The 25,658-nt window shown below is 46.7% G+C and overlaps 1 pseudogene; it reads left to right on the plus strand.

The window, feature by feature from the left end:
* Positions 1-8: 8 nt before the first annotated feature.
* Positions 9-17,364, plus strand: LOC119310779 (annotated as a pseudogene).
* The last annotated feature ends 8,294 nt before the right edge of the window (positions 17,365-25,658 follow it).

A 25,658-nucleotide genomic window follows, 5' to 3' on the forward strand; every position in this document is an offset into this window, starting at 1 on the left:
GAGAGCCGATGGGGGCGGCGAGCGAATGTGGTCGGGTATGACCCGGAGTTGGGTGCAGGGAGGCGGCGGCGGTTGAAAGTACTGTGGGACGAGCCGGGGTGGGGTGCAGGTAGGTGCCGGCGGTTGAAAGTACTGAGGGACGACCCGGGGTGGGGTGTGGGATGGTAGGGGCGGCGAGCGAATGTGGTCGGGTACGACATGAGGTGGTGTGCCCAAACCATGAGTAACAAGTTGCATTCACAAACTTTTCTCAAAATAGGTCCTCATATATGACCTCCCATTGTGAAACCCTGTCACTGACGCTCTCGAACAAGTCTACACAGAAACTATTTCATAACTACCTTTTCAAGGCACCGTGCAAACCGTCAGTAACAACTTGTGTACAGAAAAATGATGGCTTTCAGGCCTTTACACTCTGTCAAGCTCAGTTTTTTAAGAGCGGCGAGGTTCATCGTGCTTTCAAGCAAATATGTTAGGTTGGGGTATTCCTTGATAAAAAATATCTTCTAGACAAGTCAACTGTCCCAGCCATCCCGGTAATGCTTCCAGGCCTTTGCACCCTATCAATCTTAGTCTTTTAAGAGCGGTGAGGTTCTTCATGCTTTTGGGCAAAGATATCAGGTTGGGGCAATCGTGAATGCTAAGTTTTTCTAAGCAAGTCAACTATCCCAAACATCTCGGTAATGCTTCCAGGCCTTTGCATTTTATCAAGCTCAGTTTTTTAAGAGCGGTGAGGTTCTTCATGCTTTCAGGAAAAGATGTCGGGTTGGAATAATCCTTGATAAAAATATCTTCTAGACAAGTCAATTGTCCGAGCCATCAGCTCCGCCACTCGCGCTCTGGATGCTACCAAAAGCACCACATGTAACAGAGATCGTTACTGCAGACATGCCAATTAACCAACTTCAAGAATGATGTTGAGGTTTTCAAATATATTCCAAACAGGCTTAGATCCCTCCACTTTAGGGATTGGGGGGGGGGGCTGTAACTCCCAGAAAAGGCATTTTCTCAGTCCAAGTACATACGTGTCTTGGACCTAAGTGGACATTCAACTGAATGCCAGTCTTCTCCAAGTAGCGTGGTGCTGCCATCTTCCACTAGTGCAGAACCGGGCAATAGCACCGGTTGTAAGGCCCTTTAGTGCCGGTTCCATAACCGGCACTAAAGTGTGGGCACTAAAGGCCCCCCCTTAGTACCGGTTCAGCACGAACCGGTGCTAAAGAGAAACCACGTGGCACGAGCCAGCTCCAGGGGCTTGGAGCCCTTTAGTACCGGTTGGTAAGACCAACCGGTACTATAAGGTTTGGGGGGTTTTTAGTTTTATGATTTCTTTTTCATTTAATTTTGTGTTTCCATTTTAATTCTTTTTCGTTTGCTGGTATTTTACGATACTACACATTGTACACGTTATATATATATATATATATATATATAGAATTTCTAGTAGAACCAATCATGCATATATATATCATCAATTAATGTCTCACAAACCATCATATTAATTAATTCACACATACACACATGTATAGCTATATACAATTTCTCCTACATATGCATGTTGCCTTCAGAGCCAGTGACATTAGCCTAATTGGTGCCTTCGGAGCACGATGATAATTGGAAGTGGTTTTCATGAGGGCGGTAGCGGGTAATAGTATTCTCCCTTCGGATTTATGACCTGGTCGAGCAAAAATTCCGCTATTTCCTCTTGAAGTGCTTCTACGCGCTCCGTTTCTAGGAGCTTCTCCCGCACCTCTCTGAACTGTTAAGGAGATCAATATGCATGTGTATTAGTTGTGTGACTAGATATCGATAATGGTGTAAAAATTGTGAATAGTGTTTTGACAAGCGTACCCATTCCTGTCTTTGAGATCTGCTCCTTTCGGACGCCATCATGCGAATGTTCTCGCAAACGCAGAATGCACACAGATCAGTCCCCTGCGCCTGCTTTAGGGCCTTTACGAGAATGGGATTTGATCAGATAATAATTAATCAAGCATGATAATTAAAGAGATGGCAGCTAGCTAGCTAGCTAGTACTACTTAATTACTTACTTTGGGTCTTCCCCATTTAAGCTTTTCTTTCCATTCGCCTTCCGTGACGCTGATGAACCTTGCCCAAGCCCTGCCCGCCGACAAAGAAAATGAATAAAGGGGTTATTAAATAGTTCATATCATGAAATGACGAACTAAATAGGCCGAGATATATAGTTAATAATGATTGAAATTACCTGTTGACTATCCCAAACAAGATGTTATAGTCAGTTTTTTCTTTGAGTAGTGAGTCCAGTATTTCAACTGTTCCAGCGTCAACTTTAATGATACACAAGACCCAGTGATATCTGCATGCACACACGTTTGCATGTCTTAATTAAGCGGGTATATGTAAGCAAAAACATGTAGCTAGCTAGTAGGCAAAAAAAGAGAATTTGTAGTACAAGACAGTGTGACTCACTGGAAGTTGTAAGGAAGTAGTATATCTTCATTGTATTTGAGGCGCTTCAAGAACTCTAGCATGTTGTCCTCTACGGCCTTTTGATGACGTGCATCTATTTTCCATGTGTATTCATTAACGGTGTTTGGGTGAATGAACCCAATGCCATAGCGTCCACCTTTTCTCATTTCATACATCTTCATCCTGCATATAATACCACAGAAAAGAATATAGTGAGGATAATTACAGGTAATGATTGATCAAAAGGATCACTACAGCTAGCTTGAGACTTAAATTACAGAAAGAAATCACTTACAGACAATAGCAACTGACGATAGATTTGTCGAGTGCGTCTTGATTGTATAACTGAAACAGTTCAGAATACTCAACGGATACAGCTTTCTCATGGTAGTAATGCTCCTTCTTGACATTCACCATGAAGGACAATCGATCGGAAATCTTGGTAATGTTCATGTACCATTGATGCAATTCATACATTCTCGTTGGGAGGTTCTTGACCTTGTCTGGCTCGACCAAAGGTTGGCCTCGGACATATTTTCGTTTTATTTCATCCTCTCTAAGCACAGGCATGGGCTCGATCTCGAGGAGTTGTCCAACAGTGATTTTGAGAACTTAAGCCTGCATTATATGCTCCTCCGTTATTACAACATTGCCCACCTCAGGAATGCAAACTGTTTGCCCACAATAATATTGGGCGTGCGTACTGTCACGTGTTGTTGGCACAACAAGCGAGGGGATCGATTGCGCCGCCTGTTCTCCCAGCTGGGGAATGGTTTTCCCGCATTTTTTGACAGCTCCTTCTTGTTTGCTCGATCCCGAGCTCGCCTCCTTATGTAGACGTGCTCGATTTAACTTCCTGATGTGGCGCTCATAGTCTGTGTCAACAGGCTTGGGAGCTGGTGGTTGAGCCATACGAATGAAGTGGTCAATCATTTTCTCAGGCACTTTCTCCCTTGGCGGCGGTGGCGGTTTCGGTGCAAAATGGGCTTCCACCTCGGTCTTCGATATGGCTGCGATTTCCTCCTCGGACCTGTCATAAGCCCTCTGCGGAAGAGGCGTGAGGCTTGGACCATATTTATATCGCTTGCCTCCGCCTGTACTTCCTGTACTACCTCGACTCGTACCGCTACGCACCATAGCTGCGGGGTGTCTCTTCTGTGATTGCTGAGGCGGCGGAGACGGCTGACAGGGCTGAGTTGGACGAGGAGTGGCCGCCTGAAGTTGTGCCGGACTTGGAGGAGGAGTGGCCTGAGGTTGTGCCGGACTTGGAGGAGGAGTGAACGTCTGACGCTGTGGCGGACTTGGAGGAGGAGGAGTGGCCTGACACTTTGCCGGACTTGGTGGACTTGCAGGAGCGGGAGACTGCTGACTCGGTGGCGGACTTCGACGAGGAGTCGGCTGACGCGGTGTCGGTGGCCTTCGAAAGATGATGCAATCCTTTTTCCATAGGATGATACGATGGTTGGCGTCTCCGAGAAAGCGCTCATCGTCACCTCCAGGATAGTCAAGCTCTAGCTCCGAATATGGGTCCACCACCTCATCAACCAAGACACGAGCATAGCCCGCTGGAATCGGGTTGCAATGGAAGGTTGCCTCGGGGGGATTTGTAAAAGCAATGGCGTCCGCCACCTTCATGGATATGTTCTTCATTTTGATGTGTAGCTCGCAGCTAGTGTTCTCCGTGATGTCATCCACGGGGTATCTACCCAGCATTGCATCGTCCGGGCGGAACCCACGCTGCTTCTCGGCATGGATGGGGCGATGCTATCCAATGCTGGATCATTCGCTAGCTGCTGCAGCTGCTAAGACCCCCTTTGTTGGGTAAGTGAGTCGATCTGCTCCTGCTGCCGCTGGAATTTGACTACCAATTCCGCTTGACTTGCTTCTAGGCCTTGAAGGCGTTCATAGTCCCGCTTCCTCTACTCCTCCTCCATCTTCCTCTTCTTCTCCTCCGCAATCTTCTTTCTCACACGGGTTCTGTAGTCGGTGTTCCAGTCTGAAAACCCCTCATACCACGGAATAGCGCCCTTGCCTCGTGTTCTTCCCGGGTGTTCAGGATTTCCCAGGGCACGCGTAAGCTCGTCGTTCTCTCTGTTGGGATGGAACAACCTCGATCGTGCCTCTTCTATTGCAACAAGTATCGCATCGTCGGCTCCCTTCAGACTTGCCCTCGTCGAAACATTGCCTGTCTTCGCGTCCAACTCCCCCCATGCGCATAGAACCAAGTCCTGACCCTGGGGGGCAAGCTCTTAGTAACCGGAGTGGCACCTGCATCCTCCATCTCTTTCTCAGACTTATCCCACTTACGCATTGCCACCGCATAGCCACCTGGCCCCAGCTTATGGAACTTATCCTTTTTTCGGCATTCTTCTTGTTTATTCTCGACCTTTCCTTAGCTAATTCCGAATCCTTGAATTTCACGAAATCGTCCCAATGAGCACGTTGGTTCTCTAGTGTTCCTTCGAATACTGGAGTCTTCCTTCCTCCCTTGACGTACTTGTCACATTCACGATTCTTGTGGTTCTTGAATGCAACCGCCATCTTCCTAAGAGTAGCATCCTTGACTTTCTGCACATCTGCTTCTGTGAAATGATCTGGTAGGGTGAAATGTTCCATGAGAGTATCCCAAAGCAGATCTTTTTGATTCTTGTTGACAAAAGTAACATCTGGACGTGGAGCAGCATCCTCTTTGCATTTTTGTCTTTTGTCTTTTGCTGGCTCTCTCCATTCTTGAAGGGAGATCCGGGAGTTGGTCCTTCACAAGAACTCCGCACTGACGAATGAACTTGTCCGCAATCTTCTTAGGCGCTAATGGTTCGTCATTAGGTCTGACTGCCTCGATATTGTACTTTACGCCCTCCTTCAACTTTTTGTTCGGGCCTCGTTTCGTCCTTTTGCCTGAAGATTTGCTCGATCCGGATGGCTGAAAGAACAAAGATCGATTCGTTAATATATCTTCAAGTCATTTAAAACATGTGATGATCACCAGATACCTGCTTATATAAATATATATACCTCGCCGGTCTTTGTTGTTTCAGGATCAACATGTTCTTCGTCATCGTCATAATCATAGTTCATGACTTCATCAATTCGGTCGTCGCGATCGAATATCATATCACCCTCTTCGGTGTTGTTTAGAAATTCGGAGCCGTCATAATCTTCTTCATTCTGATCATCATCTGGCCCGCGTATCATATCGAACATGGTCTGTTCTCCCTCTCTGTCGGTATTGTCTGCCATAGCTTTTATTTAACTAATTCAAAAGAAATATAAAACAATTTAGTATTCAAATTACATCGTCTCGAATAATAGATATAATCTCGAATACTTCGTCTAGAATAATAGATATAATCTCGAATACATCGTCTCGAATAATATATAATATTGAATAGTACATCACTGGCTAGCTAATTAAAGATCGAATACTACAGAAGAATCTAGGACACTCGCGGTTCCTGCGGCGCGGGCGGTGGACAACCAAAGAGAAGGAACCCTCACAGGATCATAGCTGAAGTGAGATCCCCGAAGATACTGCCAGGTATTGGAGAACCTGCCGCCCTCTAACACAACCATGTAGCGATGGACGTGCTCGTCCTCCTCCCTGACACGGCGATGTACCACCTCCGGCGGGGCCGGGTCCCTCCGCACCGAAACTGGCCCACGCGAACGCCACCAAACGAGATCAGGGTCGACGACGGAACCCGGGGCCGGGTTCCTCATCAAGCGGCGCGCCCCTCCAGGCAGCACCTCCCAGTGCCAACCCGGCGGAGCCCAGTCCCGGACATGGGTCGGCTGGACGTCGTCGCAGACAGGTCGACGGCGAGGATGCGGGCCGGACATCGTCGAGAACAAATACTAGCTATATGCCCGCAAAGAGTAACATTTTTTTAATGATCGGATTTTGATAACTAAAATTTCTAACATTTCTATATAACACTAATTATGCTAATCTAAATAATATAAATAACACTAAAATTTCTAACATTTCTAACATTTCTATATAACACTAATTTCTAACATTTCTATATAACACTAATTTCTAACTGATTAAACACTAATTATATCCATCTAACATGCATTCATACATATATAATAGTGAAAAAATAATAATCTAAATAATCTAAACTAATTAAACATACAAAATACGTGTGTGTACTAATTAAACACTAATTATATAAACTAATTAAACATACAAAATAATAATCTAAATAATCTAAACTAACTAAAGACTAATTATATATCTAAACTAATTAAACATGCTTGTGTGTGTGTGTACGGGCTCGGGGAGGGCTCACAGCGGGCGAGGCGACGGCGAGGCGACGGCAAGGCGAGGCGACGGCCGGGGCGGCGACGGCGGGGACGGGGACGGCGCGACGGGGACGGGGACGGCGCGACAGGGACGGGGCCGGGGCGGCGACGGGGACGGGGGCGGCGACGGGGACGGGGGCGGCGACGGAGACGAGCGGCGACGGAGACGATCGAGGGCGGCGGCGATGGCGACGGAGACGGAAACAGAGGAACGAACAGAGAGGGAAACTAAAATTTTCGTAGCCGTTGTATATATATAAGGCACCTTTAGTACCGGTTGGAGCCACCAACCGGTACTAAAGGCCTGTTTTGGCCAGGCCAAGCGGCGGAAGCGACCCCCTTTAGTACCGGGTGGTGGCACAAACCGGTACTAAAGGCCCCCCCCTTTAGTACCGGTTTGTGCCACGACCCGGTACTAAAGGGGGTGCGCTGGCGCAGGTGCGGTGCGGCAAGTTTAGTCCCACCTCGCTAGCCGAGGGGCGACCGCACTGGTTTATAAACCCCCGTGCGGTCGCTCTCTCGAGCTCCTCTCCAAAGCAGGCTTACTGGGTCTACGTGTTCTTTGCAGCCCTGTGGGCCCACTTGGCCTTTGTGGGCGTGCATCCTGGCCCAACGACAGGTTGGGTTTCTAGTCGTATGCAGGCCGCTTTGGCCTAGTAGGCGGGCTTTTTTTATTTTATTTTTTGCTTTATTTATTTTTGTGTTGTTTTTTTTGTGTATTTAGAGTTTATTTGTGAACATTTTTGTTTTAGGTACAAAAAATTACAAACTTTCTGTTAGGGCTTTTTTTTTTAAAAAATATTTATTTTTGTGTTGTTTTTTTGTGTATTTAGAGTTTCTTTCTGAACATTTGTGTTTTAGGTACACAAAATTACAAACTTTCTGTTAGTGCTCGTAGTTTTCAAATTTGAATAGTTTAAATTTTGAATTATTTGAAATTAGTGTGAATCACTAGTTTGTGAATAACTTAACTTTAAAAATCAGTAAAGGCATGAAAGAATTTGTTTGCACATAAAATTTCTTCGCGTTTCAAATGCCAAAACACATAACTACCCTAACTATTACAGAGATTCCCCTCTCGGTGCGAAACACAGAAGAAAGTGATGATAGCTAGTGAAGCCGATCACATCCCAGATCTTTGGGTGTGAAACTTTTTCTTCACGTGTGTCCCTTTGCGCCGTAACCATGGAAAATATTCATCATTTAACGGGATGCTCGGGTCAATATTCACTATGAATGGAGCAATTTCATCAAACTTTTCATAATCTTCTGACTTGTCTGTCTTGTCATCCACTCCCACGATGTTTCTCTTCCCAGAAAGAACTATGTGCCGCTTTGGCTCATCGTACGATGCATTCGCTTCCTAATCTTTTCTTTTTCTTGGCTTGGTAGACATGTCCTTCACATAGAAAACTTGTGCCACATCATTGGCTAGGACGAATGGTTCATCTGCATACGCAAGATTGTTGAGATCCACTGTTGTCATTCCGTACTGCGGGTCTTCCGTTACCCCGCCTCGTGTCATATTGAACCATTTGCACCGAAACAAAGGGACCTTTAAACCACATCGATAGTCAAGTTCCGATATGTCCTGTATATAACCATAATATGTTTCCTTTCCCGTCTTGGTTTCTGCATCAAAGCGGACACCACTGTTTTGGTTGGTGCTCTTCTTATCTTGGGGGATCGTGTAAAATGTATCACCATTTATCTCGTACCCTTTGAAAGTCATTATATTCGAAGATGGTAACTGGGACAGCAAGTACAGGTCATCTTCAATAGAGGTGTCATGCATGGTACGTGTCTGCAACCAGCTGGTGAAACTCCTGGTTTGTTCACGTGTAATCCAGTCATCAGACCGCTCCGGGTGTTTGGAGCGTAGCAAATTCTTGTGTTCATCCATATACGGAGCCACCAAGGCGGAATTCTGTAGAACTGTGTAGTGTGCTTCAGTGAGAGAATGTCCGTCCATACATATTATTTGTTCCCCTCCTAGCGTGCCTTTTTCATCCAGTCTGCCCTTATGTCGCGATTCAGGAACACCAATCGGCTTAAGGTCAGGAATAAAGTCAATACAAAACTCAATGACCTCCTCATTTTGATGGCCCTTGGAGGTGCTTCCTTCTGGCCTGGCACGGTTATGAACATATTTCTTTAAGACTCCCATGAACCTCTCAAAGGGGAACATATTGTGTAGAAATACAGGACCCAAAATGTTAATCTCTTGGCACAGGTGAACTAGGACGTGTGTCATGATGTTGAAGAAGGATGGTGGGAACACCAACTCGAAACTGACAAGACATTGCACGAAATCATTCTGTAACCTTGGTATGATTTCTGGATCGATTACCTTCTGAGAGATTGCATTGAGAAATGCACATAGCTTCACAATGGCTAATCGAACGTTTTCCGGTAGAAGCCCCCTCAATGCAACCGGAAGCAGTTGCGTCATAATCATGTGGCAATCATGAGACTTTAGGTTCTGGAACTTTTTCTCTGCCATGTTTATTATTCCCTTTATATTAGATGAGAAGCCAGACGGTACCTTAATACTGAGCAGGCATTCAAAGAAGATTTCCTTCTCTTCTTTGGTAAGAGCGTAGCTTGCATGACCCTGATGTATGCCGTCTTCTCCGTGCATACGTTGATGGTCCTCCCGTGCCTCAGGTGTATCTTTTGTCTTCCCATACACGCCCAAGAAGCCAAGCAGGGTCACGCAAAGATTCTTCGTCACATGCATCACGTCGATTGCGGAGCGGACCTCTAGGTCTTTCCAATATGGCAGGTCCCAAAATATAGATTTCTTCTTCCACATGGGTGCGCGTCCGTCAGCGTCCTTTGGAACAGATTGTCCGCCAGGACCCTTTCCAAATATCACCTTCAAATCCTTGACCATATCATGTACATCAGCACCAGTACGGTGGCGAGGCTTCGTCCGGTGATCCGCCTCACCTTTGAAATGCTTGCCTTTCTTTCGTACGGGATGCCTGCTCGGAAGATATCGACGATGTCCCAGGTGCACATTCTTCTTACAACTATTCAAATATATACTGTCGGTATCATCCAAACAGTGCGTGCATCCATGGTATCCCTTGTTTGTCTGTCCTGAAAGGTTACTGAGAGCAGGCCAATCATTGATGGTCACGAACAACAATGCCTTTAGGTCAAATTCTTTCTGTTTGTGCTCATCCCATGCACGTACACCTGTTCCATTCCACAGTTGTAAGATTTCTTCAACTAATGGCCTTAGGTACACATCAATGTCGTTGCCGGGTTGTTTAGGGCCTTGGATGAGCACTGGCATCATAATGAACTTTCGCTTCATGCACAACCAAGGAGGAAGGTTATACAAACATAGAGTCACAGGCCAGGTGCTATGGTTGCTGCTCTGCTCCCCAAAAGGATTAATGCCATCTGCGCTTAGACCAAACCATACGCTCCTTGCGTCATCTGCAAACTCCTTCCCGTACTTTCTTTTGATTTTTCTCCACTGCGACCCGTCAGCGGGTACTCTCAACTTTCCGTCTTTCTTACGGTCTTCTCTGTGCCATCGCATCGCCTTGGCATGCTCTTTGTTTTGGAACAAACGTTTCAACCGTGGTATTATAGGAGAATACCACATCACCTTGGCAGGAATCTTCTTCCTGGGGCGCTCGCCCTCGACATCACCATGCTCATCGCGGTTGATCTTATAGCGCAATGCACCACATACCGGGCAAGCGTTCAAATCCTCGTACTCACCGCGGTAGAGGATGCAATCATTAGGGCATGCATGTATCTTCTGCACCTCTAACCCTAGAGGGCAGACAGCCTTCTTTGCTTCGTACGTACTCTCGGGCAATTCGTTGTCCTTTGGAAGCATATCCTTTATCATTACCAGCAACTTTCCAAATCCCTTGTCAGATACACCATTCTCTGCCTTCCATTGCAGCAATTCCAGTGTGGTGCCCAGCTTTTTCTTGTCACCTACGCAATTCGGGTACAACATTTTTTTGTGATCCTCTAACATGCGCTGCAACTTCTTCTTCTCCAAATCACTTGCGCAGTTTCTCTTTGCATCGGCAATGGCCCGACCTAGATCATCAACGGGCTCATCTGATGCCTCTTCTTCAGCTTCTTCCCGCATTGCCGGCTCAGCTTCTTCCCGCATTACCGGCTCAGCTTCTTCCCCCATTGTTGTATCATCGTATTCAGGGAACCCATGGCCAGGATAGCTGTCGTCGTCCTCTTCTTCTTCATTGTCTTCCATCATAACCCCTCTTTCTCCATGCTTGGTCCAAACATTATAGTGGGGCATGAAACCGGACTCAAACAGGTGGACGTGAATGGTTCTTGACGTAGAGTAATTGCGACCATTCTTACAGCCAGCACATGGACAAGGCATAAAACCATCCGCCCGCTTGTTTGCCTCAGCCGCAAGCAGAAAAGTATGCACGCCCTCAACGAACTGGGGGGAGCATCGGTCATCGTACATCCATTGCCGGCTCATCTTCATTACACAACACCGAATAGACCAAATTAATACAAGTTCATACATAAAGATCATACAACACTTAAATGCAACAAACAAATAACTCTCTAGCTAAAGCATTTAAATGCAACAACAAATGCGATCAAGATCGCAACTAAGGTAACAATTGATCCAACAGCATAATGATACCAAGCCTCACTATCGATGGCATATTTTCTAATCTTTCTAATCTTCAAGCGCATTTTCTCCTTCTTGATCTTGTGATCATCGACGACATCGGCAACATGCAACTCCAATTCCATCTTCTCCCCCTCAATTCTTTTCAATTTTTCTTTCATGTACTCGTTTTCTCTTTCAACTAAATTTAACCTCTCGACAATAGGGTCGGTTGGAATTTCCGGTTCACATACCTCCTAGATAAAAATATCTATGTCAACTTGATGGGCATAATTTGTCATAAACACGAAATGCAACAAATAGTTTTAAAAGAGAATATACCACATCCGAATCATAACAAGGACGAGGGCCGACGGGGACGGATATCAAAACCATGGCACTATGTATAACAAATAACGTACGGGTAAGATAATTATTATACGAGTAACTATGTATCCAAATCACACAAACATCAATTTTTATATAAAATTTCATGAACAAGAGGCTCACCACAAGGTGGTGCCGGCGACGGGACGGTGCAGGCAATCGACGGTGGTTACGACGGAGATTTAGAAGGCACTAAGTAAACCACACCTACATATGCAAACTAAGTGTTATTTTAACCTCAAATTGCATATAAATCAAATACTAGCACATATATATATATTTCCTTCTAAATTACTAAACTCACAAATTAATAACTATATAAAGCATTGCAAGAGCTAATCTAGCAATGAGAGATGAAAGGACAAATTTGCTAACCTTTGTGATCATTTGAATGGATGGGGGCCTTCAAATCTTGACAAATTTTGGGCAAAATGTGTGATGAGCTCGAGAGGAAGAGGGGAAGAATAGAGAGGAGAGGGGAAAGGGGAAGAACAGAGCGAGCTCGGGTGGATGAAGGGTTTATGTAGGACGACCTTTAGTACCGGTTCGTGCCACGAACCGGTACTAAAGGTGCTGGAGGGGGCCCAGACTGACAACATCCTGCCACCACTCTCATTAGTACCGGTTCGTGGCACGAACCGATGCTAAAGGTTAGCCACGAACAGGTACTAATGAGAGCGGCCCGGCTAGCCGTTGGAACCGGCACTAATGTATACATTTGTGCCGGCTCAAATACAAACCGGCACTAATGTGCTTCATGTTTGACCCTTTTTCTACTAGTGTTCCATTAATCAGCTGAAGCTAGTTAGGTATCTTGATGCCACAGGCTTGCCAATAACATCACTTCGTAAGAATTTTCATGCACTTCAAAACATGGAAACTCTCATTCTGTCCAATTCCTTGCTTGCATGTACAATATTTGTTGCCTCAACAAACTTTGCTATTTGTACCTATCTGGCAGTAGCAGCCTCCGATAAGCTACCTTCATCACTAGGCGGTCTCACTCGACTCTTTTTCCTCAATCTATCTGGGTGTCCTATACTCAAAGAGTTGCCTTAATCAATCTGTGACCTTGCATGCTTACACCACCTAGACATGTTAGATTGCTCTGCTCTTGAAAAGCTCCCTGATAAATTTGGTAACCTTCCTAAACTCTCATTCTTAAACCTGTCAAGTTGTTCAAAGCTCACCAAATTACCTGACAATATAAGCTTTTTGTGTTTAGAGCACCTGAAACTATCGAGTTGCCATGAGCTAGAAGAGCTGGCAATTGATTTCGGCCATGTTCCCAAGCTTGAGTTCATGGACCTCTCAGGTTGCTACAAGGTTTCAATCCTGCCAGGGTCATTTTGCCAACTTAATCATTTGAAGTACCTAGATCTTTCAGATTATCATAACCTCAAAGAATGCCCTGAATCTTTTGGTCACCTCTCCAAGCTTGAAGCTTTGAACCTAACAAGTTGTGCTAAGCTCCAACAATTGCCTGAGTCGCTATGAAAATTGTCTACGTTGAGGTGTCTCCATTTGTCATACTGTCTGATGCTCCATGACCTCCCCTCCTCATTTGGTGAACTTAAGCTTCAAATACTGCACTTGAATGTCTTTTACATTTGGAGGACTGCCCTGATAGCATTGGTGACATGACTAGTCTCACCCCGTTTGTGATTGATGGAGTAAATTGTTGTTGCTCTGAAAAAGTTTCACCCATTTATAAGCGTCTAAAGTTGGTTGTAAGTCATCATGTACATGAGATAGAGAGCAAAGGATGCAGCAGTATAGTGGATCTTGTGGGATTAACTTGTTCAGAGCTGACACTTGAAGGCCTTCAGAATGTCAGGCGTCCAGAAGACGCAAACAGAGTCAACCTACGTGATAAATCAGATATTCGAGTACTAAAGCTTTTCTGGGAAATGAAGGAGGTACATCTGTGTTGGACAGGCTCGTACCTCCTCGGGGTCTTGAAAACTTTTTTCTGCGAGGGTACGTGAGCAAGGATTTCCCTAATTGGATGTTTGACATCTCGTCCTACCTCCCGTTTCTTAGTAAAGTGACGCTTCAGGGCTTGGAAGCATGTGATTGTCTTCCTCCATTCGGGGCCCTGCCAAATTTAAGAATGTTGTATCTAAAACACATTCCCAACATTAGGATACATGGTAAGGAATTCTCTGGAGAGGGCAGACCTTGTATGAAACTAAGACTACTGAATTTGACGTTGATGGAGAATTTGGAGGAATGGTGGACAACAGAATCAGGTGGAGAAAACAAAGAGTTTCTAATCCCTGATTTGTATCATTTGGAGGTAGTGGACTGCCCAAAGTTAAGTTTCCTTCCTTATCCCCCAAGATGTATGTTTTGGGTTTTGAGCAACAGCGAGAAACTTTTGCCAAAACGAGGATTTGGAAAGCTCTCGTCTTCCATTTGTCCATCTGTGATGGGTCTACGGAGCTATAGTTTCTCTCAAGACAAGTGGGATAGACTTCAACACATTCCCACCCTTGAGATATTTGAGGTATCATCCACCACTGGATTGAGGACTTTGCAAGAGGTCATGCGATGCTTCACCTCTCTCACTGAACTATATTTGGGATCGTTGAAGGACCTTTTTTAGAAAAGGGGGAGAACCCCGGCCTCTACATCAGAACGATGCATACGGCCACCTTTATTAAAAAGCAAATAAGTTCAACATAGGTCATCAAGTCTCAAACTAAAAGCTCACAAAGAGCGAAATGGTAAAAGGAAAGCCACAATCGGCTGGCAAAATAAAGATAGGAAAACTAACTGCCTATCATATTACATGACCGCCATCCAAACCAGTTGAATATAGCCCAAGCTACCATCTCCCATCGGATAGATCCAGTAACCAAACGCTCCCTGGTCTCCGTCTGAGTGAGTAGCGACCACATATAGATCAACGCAGTGGCTCAGAAAATAACCCGCAACAAATGAGTATTTGTTGTTCTGTTAAAAACCAAATCATTCCTGCAGTTCCAGACTGCCCATAGTAAAGCACATACTCCTACACGAATGTGTCTCGCTATTTCAGAATCAATCTCGTCAAGCCACGTCCCAAATAACATTATATTATTCAGAGGAGTACTATTAAAAGCAATATGAATAGTCCGCCATAAATTTTTTGCCACCGGACAGTCAAGGAAGAGGTGTTTGATGGTCTCATCCTGTTCATAAAAACTACATCTGGTAGAACCAATCCAGTTGCGTTTTGTCAAGTTGTCCTTAGTTAAAATGACTTGTTTATGTACAAACCACATAAATACTTTAACTCTCAAAGGTACTTTGACATTCCAAACATGTTTCGAACTAGGAATAGAGCTAGAGTTGATAATATCCAGATACATGGATTTAATCGTAAACCCTCCATTCCTGGTTAGCTTCCAGCACAACTAGTCTGAACGTTGAGAAAGCTGCACATCCATCAGTCTTCTCACCAGATGGAGTCAGGTTTCCCAACGGGCTCTGACAAGTGTTCTCCTGAAGTGAATATTGAGAGGAGTGGACTAAAGCATAGTTGCAACGAAAGCGTCTCTTCGTTGAACAATGCTATAAAGGGAAGGATATTGAAGCGCAAGGGGAGTTTCCCCTAACCATGTGTCTTCCCAGAATCTCGTAGAGGTACCGTTTCCGACTAGAAACTTTGTCCTGTTGAAAAAGAATGATTTAACTATCATAAGTCCTTTCCAAAAAGGTGAGTCCGTCGGCCTCACTGTCATCTGGGACAAAGTTTTCGAATGAAGATACTTATTACGCAGAATCTGTGTCCACGTGGCCTCTGACTCTACAGATAACTTATACAACCACTTGTTGATAAGATATCTGTTCTTAACCTCAAGATTGTCGATACCTAGACCCCCTTGGTCTTTCGGTCGAAAAAAAATATCCCATTTAGTGAGTCTATACTTTCTTTTCATGTCATTACTCTGCCAGAATAAGCGGGATCGATAGAAATTCAGTCTTTTCCGAACTCCAACTGGTACCTCGAAAAAAGACAAGAGAAACATAGGCATGCTCGTGAGTACTGAATTAATAAGAATTAATTGGCCTCCATATGACATCAGCTTTCCCTTCCAGCAACTCGGTTTCTTTTCAAATCGATCCTCAATACACTTCCATTCTCTATTTGTTAGCTTACGATGGTGAATTGGTATACCCAAATACGTGAAAGGTAAAGCCCCCAATTCACACCCGAACAATTGTTTGTACGCCTCTTGTTCCTCTTTGGCTCTTCCGAAGCAGAACAATTCGCTTTTGTAGAAGTTAATCTTTAACCTGGTCAATTGTTCGAATAAGCATAACACCAGCTTCATGTTTCTTACTTTTGCCAAGTCATGCTCCATAAAGATAATAGTATCATCGGCGTACTGTAGGATAGACACCCCTCCATCAACAAGATGAGGTACCAAGCCACCTACTTGACCAGCATCCTTAGCCCTTCCTATTGGAATTGTCAACATGTCGGCTACAATGTAGAACATAATAGGTGACATTGGATCTCCTTGTCTCAGGCCCTTATGTGTTTGAAAGTAGTGACCTATATCGTCATTCACTTTGATTCCAACACTCCCTTTTTACGTGAAAGATTCAACCTGGTGTCTCCAGGCCTGATCGTTGAAGGACCTGGAGGCACTCCCGTATGGTTAGGCCACCTAGGTTCTCTACGAGCCCTTCGTATCCAAGATTGTCCCAGCCTGACATATTTGCCTGAAAGCCTGAATTTGGACGAACGGTGGACAACAGAATCAAGTGGAGAAAACAAAGAGTTTCTAATCCCTGATTTGTATCATTTGGAGGTAGTGGACTGCCCAAAGTTAAGTTTCCTTCCTTATCCCCCAAGATGTATGTTTTGGGTTTTGAGCAACAACGAGAATGTTTTGCCAAAACGAGGATTTGGAAAGCTCCCGTCTTTCATTTGTTCATCTGTGATGGGTCTACGGAGCTGTTGTTTCTCTCAAGACAAGTGGGATAGACTTCAACACTTTCCCACCCTTGAGATATTTGACGTACCGTCCACCACTGGATTGAGGACTTTGCCAAAGGTCATGCGATGCTTCACCTCTCTCACTGAACTATATTTGGGATCGTTGAAGGACCTGGAGGCACTCCTGGTATGGTTAGGCCACCTCGGTTCTCTACGAGCCCTTCGTATCCAAGATTGTCCCAGCCTGACATCTTTGCCTGAAAGCCTGAAGAACCTCAGTGCTCTCAGAATACTTAAGTTGATAGAGTGCAAAGGCCTAGAAACATTGCTGGGATGGTTGGGACAGTTGACTTCTCTACTAGAGATTTATATTGATGATTGCCCCAACCTGATATCTTTGCCTGAAAGCACGAAGAACCTCACTGTTCTTAGAACACTGTTGTTGATACGGTGCAATGGCCTGGAGACATTACTAGGATGTTTGGGACAGTTGACTTCTGTAGAAGTAATTTCAGTCCACGATTGCCCCAACCTGATATCCTTGCCTGAAAGCATGAAGAATCTCACCGCTCTTAAGAAACTGTGGGTGATATCGTGCAGAGGCCTGGAGAGATTTCCTGAATGGTTGGGACAGTTGGCTTCTCTAACAATTGCTTGACATCCGAGATTGCCCCAGACTGACAACTTTGCCTGAAAGCATGAAGAGCCTCACCGCTCTTAAAATACTGAGGTTGATGCAGTGCAAAGGCGTAGAGATATTACCGGGATGGTTGGGACAGTTGACTTCTCTGAAAGAAATTTTAATCGGCGAATGCCCCAACCTGACATCTTTACCGGAGAGCATACAGAGTCTCTCTACTCTGAAATGAGGCAGAGGTCAAGGGAGTGGGCAGTTGCAAGGAGCAGTTTCTTTCAGACCAAGCTCTTGTGGCAGGGATTCTCAAGGAGCATATATATTTTGATGGTGGAAGGAAGAGCACTAATTGAAGTCCTGACTGACTGACTGACTGACTAATGTTGTTCTGCTCTACTAATAGTGCTTGTCAATAATTACTGGTGCCCGAGGAGAGTAAAGAGAAACCCCACCTGTCAGCTCCTAATTAAAGGCCACGACATCGTAAGCTTATTAATTTCAACTCTCAATGATTTTATCGGCAATGCTTCATTTGTTCATGTGTACGTATGTAATTTTTCTAGTGTGTTACTGCTCTTACTTTCTATACCTGCTAATGTGGCTGGCTGCTGTCTTCCAGAGAGGAGACAGAGCGCGCACCTTGGGCCGGAATGGCTGTGCAAACTGCAAAATAAAAAACTCTGCAATTGGGCCTGCGTCTAATTCGGCCGTGCAGAACTGAGTGGGAGCAGAAAGACAGTAAACGGCATGCATGCATGGTTCTCCTTCTGCCAGCTCTCCTTCTGGGGCAACGACGCGTACGATTTATTTCAACTCTACCAATTTTTATTCATGTATCTTGTTTTTTATACTTGTTGATTGATGTGGCTATTGTCTTCCTTCCAGTTACAGACAGTGCGCAAAATACTAGCACACGAACTAGGCGTCTAGGCGAGGGTGTGCTATCTCTGCATCAACGATCCTGCTGCTGCTCAGTTGCTTGATGATGCTCTGGAGTCTGGACTGGACGGAAATGATCAATAATAATACCACGCCCGGTGCCCGCTCTCCAAGTCACTGGGAGATGAATTGGGAACTTATTCATCTTGTTTTCTAAGTCATTTATAAGGTTGTCGATGCTTCATGTTCATGGGATGTCTACTTGCATGAATCTCTTGTACATGCTCATGCCGCTGCTATATATATATGGACTGATTGATTGTTCATCGTGAAAGAAATCTCATCAGACAAAAAATTAAATTTCTTCAGGCCTGACCATGTGCATTCTAACTAGCTGCTATATATGGACTTATAAGTCATTCTAGCCTTTCCATTTTTCTTGCAACAACAATTAGCCATGTATGCCACCAGCTTGTATATGCATGTTTTGGTCCAAATAAATTGGAAAATTCAAGCCTCACTTCGTTCCTTCAGCTTTATCTGTTAGTAGGTGTTGAACAAGTGTACATTTACGTAGGTTTGGGTTTCGTATCCAGTACCTGTAGTGTCTGTCTCCTTTTGTATGTACGTGTATCTTAGGAGACAAGATACCGGTCGCACCCTTTGTACATATATATGTGCCTAGTGCACGATCAATCAATTATCGATCCACCAAATCATTCTCTACATGGTATCTATCGCAAGTCGATCCTACCGCTTCCGCAAACCCTAGCCGCCGCCCCACGCCGCCGCCACCCCTCTCCCCACGCGCGCCTCCCCACGCGTCTCCTCCTCCCCGCCGCGCCGCCCATCTCCCTCCGTCGCGCCGCCTCACCACGGCCGCGCCGCCCCCTTCCCCTCACCCTCGCCGCCATGTCGTCCAACGCCTCCACCTACTCCAACCCTTTCGCCGTCGAACCTGCTGAAATCCGCGACATCAATGTCCACGCACGCGTCCCTGTGGTCCTCGACGCCTCCAACTCCACGTACTTCGCATGGAAGACATACTTCTCGCTTCTCTTCCGCGAGAACAACCTCGTGGATCATGTGGATGGCACCGTTGACTCCCGCGTCATGGTGTACGACACCGAGTGGACCGCGATCAACGCCACAATCATCCGGTGGTTCTTCACCACCATCTCCAAGGACTTGTTCCACACGGTCATGAGCGCCGGCGACGACGCCCGGGCCATGTGGGTCAAGCTGAACGGCCTCTTCATCGACAATAAGCTTCAGCGCCGCGTTCTTTTGTAGCAAGAATTTTTTGATTGTCACCAGGATGAACAGTCCATTGATGACTACTGTCGCCGCCTGAAAACGTTGGTGGATGAGCTCCGCAACATTGGAGCCAAGGTTGATGACGACCTCCTCCTCAGCATGCTCACCGCCGGCCTCAACGAGGACTTCGGCAACGCCGCCTCCAACCTCACCTTGATACCGGAGCCCTCCTTCCCCAAGTTCGTGGCGTACTTGCAGTTGGAGGAGCGCCGGATGAAGGGGGTCAAGAAGCGCGTGCAGCATCACGCCCTCGCTGCCGGCACCTCACGTGGCGCCCCTCCACCGGCCGCCTGATGTCTACTACGCAACCTTTTCCTTGTAGACGTTGTTGGGCCTCCAAGTGCAGAGGTTTGTACGACAGTAGCAAATTTCTCTCAAGTGAATGACCAAAGGTTTATCAATCCGTAGGAGGCGTATGATGAAGATGGTCTCTCTCAAACAACCCTGCAACCAAATAACAAAGAGTCTCTTGTGTCCCCAACACACCCAATACAATGGTAAATTGTATAGGTGCACTAGTTCGGCGAAGAGATGGTGATACAAGTGCAATATGGATGATAGATATAGGTTTTTGTAATATGAAATTATAAAAACAGCAAGGTAACTAATGATAAAAGTGAGCACAAACGGTATTGCAATGCTAGGAAACAAGGCCTAAGGTTCATACTTTCACTAGTGCAAGTTCTTTCAACAATAATAACATAACTAGATCATATAATTATTCCTCAACATGCAACAAAGAGTCATTCCAAAGTCACTAATAGCGGAGAACAAACGAAGAGATTATTGTAGGGTACGAAAACACCTCAAAACTATCCTTTCTGATCGATCTATTCAAGAGTCCGTAGTAAAATAACACAAAGCTACTCTTTCTGTTCGATCTATCATAGAGTTTGTACTAGAATAACACCTTAAGACACAAATAAACCAAAACCCTAATATCACCTAGATACTCCAATGTCACCTCAAGTATCTGTGGGCATGATTATACGATATGCATCACACAATCTTAGATTCATCTATTCAACCAACACAAAGTACTTCAAAGAGTGCCCCAAAGTTTCTACCAGAGAGTCAAGACGAAAACATGTGCCAACCCCTATGCATAAGTTCACAAGGTCACGGAACCCGCAAATTGATCACCAAAACATACATCAAGTAGATCATGTGAATATCTCATTGTCACCACAGATAAGCATGGCAAGACATACATCAAGTGTTCTCAAATCCTTAAAGACTCAATCCGACAAGATAACTTCAAAGGGAAAACTCAATCCATTACATGAGAGTAGAGGGGAGAAACATCATAAGATCTAACTATAATAGCAAAGCTCGCGATACATTAAGATCGTGCCAAATCAAGAATACGAGAGAGAGAGAGAGAGAGAGAGAGAGAGAGAGAGAGAGATCAAATACATAGCTACTGGTACATACCCTCAGCCCCGAGGGTGAACTACTCCCTCCTCGTCATGGAGAGCGCCGGGATGATGAAGATGGCCACCGGTGAGGGACCCCCCCCCCTCCGGCAGGGTGCCGTAATAGGGTCCCGATTGGTTTTTGGTGGCTACACAGGCCTGCGGTGGCGGAACTCCTGATCTAGGTTATTTTCTGGAGGTTTCAGTATTTATAGGAATTTTTGGCGTAAGTCTCACGTCAGGGGGTCTCCGGGCTGTCCACGAGGCAGGGGGTGCCCCCCCTAGGGCGCGCCTTCCACCCTCGTGGGCAGTCCGGGACTCTTCTGGCCCAACTCTTGCACTCCTGGGGCTTCTTTTGGTCCATAAAAATTCGTCAAAAGTTGGCACGTCAATTGGACTCCGTTTGGTATTCCTTTTCTGTAAAACTCAAAAACAAGGAAAAAACAGAAACTGGCACTGGGCTCTAGGTTAATAGGTTAGCCCCAAAAATAATATAAAAGTGTATAGTAAAGCCCATTAAACATCTAAAACAGATAATATAATAGTATGAATACTTCATAAATTATAGATACGTTGGAGACGTATCACCGCCCCACCTGCGCCGCGCCAGCAGCCGCCGCCCCCCGCGCCTCCGAGGTACTTCCCCCTCCCGCCCCTCCCACTGCCCTCCAGCAGCCGGGTGGCGGACGCCGCGGCAACCGCCGCGGGGGCAGACACAAGCACTAACAGGCGCCGGGGGCGGGGGGCTCGTCAGCTGCAGCAGCAGGCGACTCCTCCATGGAAGTACGACACCAACCCGTGGACCGGCGTCGTCCATGCGTACTTGATGCCAGTCCCTCGGGCTCCCGCTCCGGGAATCCTTGGGCCTCGCCCGGCGAGCCACTAGGCTCTCTTCGCCGTGCAGAACGCCGCTCCCTATAGCGGCTACGGTGTCGCCCCCTGCCTGCGCCCGCCTACGGGGCCGTGCCTGCCTACGGCGCCGCCGCCGCGCCCGCCTACTGCGCCGTTGCCGCGTCGGCCTTCGGTGCAGCCCCCGCGCCGGCCTACGGAGGGTTTTACCCTCCTCAGGTGTCGCCGCCGTGGGACCCTACCCTCCTCGCTGCTCTACACTCCGCCCCGTCCCCGAGCTCCTATGGTGGCGGCAGTGACTGGTACATGGACTCGGGAGCCACTGCTCACATGACTGCTCATACCGGGAACCTTGCGTCTGCCACTCCTATTCATACTCCCACCCGTATCACCATTGGTAACGGTTCCTCCCTACCCATTACACATGTCAGTCATATGTCTTTTTCCTCTACTTTTACTCCCGTCCATATGTGTAATGTTCTTGTGTCTCCTGACATAGTCACTAATCTCGTTTCTGTTTGTCGCCTTGCTCGTGAGAATGCTATCATTGTTGAATTTGGCGATATCGGTTTTTCTGTGAAGGACGCCCGTACACGGATGGTACTCCACCGATGTGACAGCCCGGACGAGCTTTACCCAGTGCATCCCTCCGGCGCCACCACCACCCGTCGTCCCGTCGCCTTCGTCGCCAGTGTCGATCTTTGGCATGCCCATCTCGGTCATCCCAACTCCACCGTTATGCGTCAGATTTTTCAGAGTTTTTCTTTCTCATGTAATAAGGTCGACGATCACACTTGTGAGGCTTGCCGTCTTGGCAAGCATATTCATCTTCCCTTTCTGTTTCAGTTATTGCATAGTGATGTTTGGACGTCCCCGGTTGCTAGCAACACGGGCTATTTATACTATTTGGTGATATTGGATGATTTTCTCATTATGTGTGGACATTCCCTGTCCGTCGCAAGTCCGACACTCTTGCCACACTCATAGCCTTTTATTCATATGTCACCACACAGTCCAGTCGTCCTATTCTCGCCTTGAAAACTGACAATGGTAAGGAGTTTGACAACGCCGCCGTCCGCAATTTACTTGCGTCCCATGGCACCATCTTACGTCTCACCTGCCCCTACACGTCCCAGCGGAATGGTCGCCCCGAGCGCGTCATCCGCACTCTTCATGACTGTGTCCGCACGTTGCTCTTCCACTCCTACGTGCCTCCTCGGTTCTAGCCAGGCGTGCTCATGATCGCCAGCCTCCTTATTAATATTGGCCCCTGTCGTTCCCGCTGGAACTACACTCCTCACCACCTCCTCTTCGGTGCAGTTCCATCTTATGATGATCTTCGCATCTTTGGGTGTCTCTGTTATCCTAGCACCGCGTCCACTGCTCCTCACAAACTCGCTCCCCGGTCGCTTCCTTGCATTTTCCTTGGTTATCCTCCCAACACCAAAGGTTACCGGTGCTATGATCCAATGTCCCACCACGTTTTCACTTCACGGCATGTGTACTTTGATGAGCTGGTGTTCCCGTTTCAGCAGGTACCGTCACCTTCGGCATCTCCCGCGGCGCGGTTCGCCCCTGCTTCCACCTTTGGTGGACCACCCAGTCGCGCACCGGACTCGGCCCTGCCCGCGCTCCCCGCGCCGGAGGCCCCTTCCGTGGCCCACGTCGCTGCGGCCCCCTCGGCCGCCCTCGCCGCGGCCCCCGATGCGGCCCCGTGGTCACTCGGACTCGGACTGGGACACTTTGTCCTAGCACGCCCTACCCATCGGACGAGTACGTGTGTGCTGCATCTACCTCGGCACCGTCTCTGCTCCCCACCTTCGCTTGCGCAGCCCTTCGGGATCCGAACTGGCTAGCTGCGATGCGTGAGGAGTTTGACGCCCTGCAGAGCAACCGTATGTGGCAGCTTGTTCCGCGGCCTCCCTGTGCCAATGTCATCACTCGCAAGTTGGTCTTCCGCCACAAGACTCGCCTCGATGGCTCTCTCAAGTGCTACAAGGCGCGTTGGCTGGTGCGTGGCTTCCGCCAGTTTGCCGGCGTGGACTTCTCCGACACCTTCGCCCTGGTTGTCAAACCGGACACGATTCGCGCTGTCCTCCAGCTTGCTGTTTCTCGCGCCTCGCCAGTTCACCAGCTCGATGTGTCTAATGCTTTCTTGCATGGACATCTCGACGAGCAGGTGTTCTGTCAGCAGCCTACTGGTTTCGTCGACACAGACTATCCGGACCACGTGGCTTGCTCTCCCGTTCTCTGTATGGGTTAAAGCAGGCACTTCGGGCCTGGTACCAGCAGATCACGGTCTTCCTTCAGCAGCAGGGGTTCCGGTCCACACGGTCCGATGCCTCCATGTTTGTTTATCACCAGGGCCCCGCCACCACATACCTCCTCCTGTATGTCGACGACATCATCCTGACTGCATCCTCGCCAGCCCTACTTCAGCAGATCACAGCTCGCCTCGGCACCGAGTTCACCCTCAAGGACTTGGGGGCTCTCCACTACTTCCTCAGCATCGAGGTCGTGCGCTGGGCCACTGGCTTCTTCCTGCACCAGCAGAAGTACGCCTACGAGCTTCTGGAGCGAGCGGGCATGCTTAACTGCAAGCCTGCTCCCACGCCTGTCGACACGAAGGCTAAGGTGTCCGCTCCGACGTCCGATGCTCCCTTCTACTGCTCCATCGTCGGTGCGCTTCAGTACCTCACACTGACGCGTCCGGACATTCAGTATGATGTCCAGCAGGTGTGCCTCCACATCCGAAGACGCTCCATCATCCAGCTCGGGTGGCCTCCTCCGCGACCTTCCGGAGGTAGCAGCGTCGATGGGCACCATATGCAAATTGAACAGCAAGGTCATGCCTCTATATGAGGCCTCAACAACCACCCCTCCCCTTCCATACCGCCGGCTGCAGAGTACATTGGATTTCACAATTTTAAAGTTCTTTGTGTTCCTGTTATGATAAACCCTGATCAATAAAGCTTGGTCGATGATTTCTTTTTTCAAACGTGTTCGTTGGAGAAATGCTTGTCACAATGTGGAGTTGTGTTGCAGAATCAAACGTTGGCTAAGAAAAGGTTGTGAAAGGCTAATACTAAATAATTGTGCAGCTCCATTTTTTAAATTGTGCATTGATCTGTAGCTTCAATAGATGAATTATAACCAAATGATCTCTTCTTATCTATCTGAACACTAATCATTTATCTCAGAAATGAAGTGGATCAGTTTATTTATTTTTTGTTACTGCACAGGCTACGTTTCTTTTCACCAAATACCAACTTTTCTATTATATAAGAGCACCACAACTGCCGAGCTGGCTTTGTACCAGCCACATTCAGTTTTTATGTTGTCAAAATATGAGTCCTTCATATACATGGAAGAAAGAAGCAAACTGGAAGACCACAAACACAATACGTGTTACACTATTAGAGCTAACCTATGAATCCAATCTTGTAAAATCAATATATGTGTAAACCTTATGACTGAAAGAAGGGACATATAGCAGAACGAACAGTGTTGAGGCAATGAGAAAAAAAACATGAGACATGATCCAAGGCGCATTATGCTTTCCAACTCTAACCTGGTATTACTATTTCTTTAAACATTGTTATTGTAATAGAGAACATGAAGTATTGATTATATATAACTTTAGCCCATCGCTTGGTCCTCTGACTTCCTTTTGAGAACACTTACACCGTTGAGTACTGAAATTAATTCTCAAAAGGCCAAGAAGTTTGATATTCATGAAGCACCGAACACACAGAATATTCGGAGAACAATAATATTACAAAGCCGTAGGTCTACCGTATAATCGATTGCATTCATAGGAAGGACAATCCGCTAATATGATAAAAACAAAGTTTGACC

Source organism: Triticum dicoccoides, chromosome 5B, assembly GCF_002162155.2.
Source record: "Triticum dicoccoides isolate Atlit2015 ecotype Zavitan chromosome 5B, WEW_v2.0, whole genome shotgun sequence".
NCBI lineage: Eukaryota > Viridiplantae > Streptophyta > Magnoliopsida > Poales > Poaceae > Triticum > Triticum dicoccoides.